Here is a 1168-nt window from a genome sequence, read left to right as displayed (position 1 = left end):
TGTCCAGCCACACATAGACTGTTTGGTCTTTTGTGGCGAGAGAAGTCAGCACCCAGCCCCAAGTGTGTTGTTGTTTCGCCTGTGTGTGGTGTGGCTGGGGTGGGGCTACCTCAGAGAGGTCAGAGCTGGCCACTAGAGCCCTTGGGCATAAACATGTGGAGACCACGTTTTGTTGGGTGGGCTTCATGGCACATTCAAAACTGAGCAGGAAAGAACTCAGGGCTCTTGTCCCCTGCCCAGGTAAGCTCCATAGCCTGGCCTTGGGCTTGGCACTAGGGCCTTCCTGATGGAGATCCCACCGTTCCTGGAGGCTTCCCGGAGGCCCAGCCTAGCACTGGGAGCAGGCTGAAGGGAGACACAGCCCTGCCCCAGCTACTCTGGTTCGCCCTTGGGAGTCCTGCTGAAGGAAGAGAGTGTCCTTGGGGCACCCTCTAGCTAGGTGCTGGGGATCATAGTTGCGTGCAGGGGGATTGTGTAGCAGCTCACTAAGGGGAGAAAGGAACAAATGAAGGACATTAGGACCTTCGGACATTAGGCCTGCCCTGAGCAAGGTCTGAGCCACCTAACTCTGTCCCTGTTGCTGCCCCCACCATTCCTCCTCCCCAGGATGGCTGAGGCCCAGTTACATCTGGCCCTGGAACCCGAGTGGGGAGTGGTGCCAGCTCCAGTGGAAGGCTTTCTTCCTCTGTTGCTTCTGAGGGAAGTTCATTGTTATCAATCTTTCCCTGGTCTAGGAACTTCTTAGTGCAAGGACCCCGGGTCCAAAGGACACACTCCACTCCTGGCTCTTCTTTTTTGGTGGTAAGAAGTCCCTATCCTCTTTGCTCGGTTCTTTTATATCTCAAAAGAGACTGACTCAAGATCCCACCTAATTCTGTAGGTTGAGCCCCACCTCATTAACATAGTTGCCTCTAATCCTGCTTCATTAACATCGTAGAGGTTATGATTTATAGCACATAGGATAATCACATTAGATTACAAAATGATGGACAGCCACACAATACTGGGAATCAGGGCTTAGCCAAGTTGACATGTATTTTTGGATGGCACAATTCAATCTCTGACAGTATAGAAGGGGGAAAGGCCACAGAGGAATGCAGGGAAATGAATGCAGTCAGCCCCAAGGCCAGGGTCCTTCATCTTCAGTTTCCCCTAACTAGAGCGTGCC

Source organism: Elephas maximus, chromosome 3, assembly GCF_024166365.1.
Source record: "Elephas maximus indicus isolate mEleMax1 chromosome 3, mEleMax1 primary haplotype, whole genome shotgun sequence".
NCBI lineage: Eukaryota > Metazoa > Chordata > Mammalia > Proboscidea > Elephantidae > Elephas > Elephas maximus.
This window is presented reverse-complemented; position numbering follows the sequence as displayed.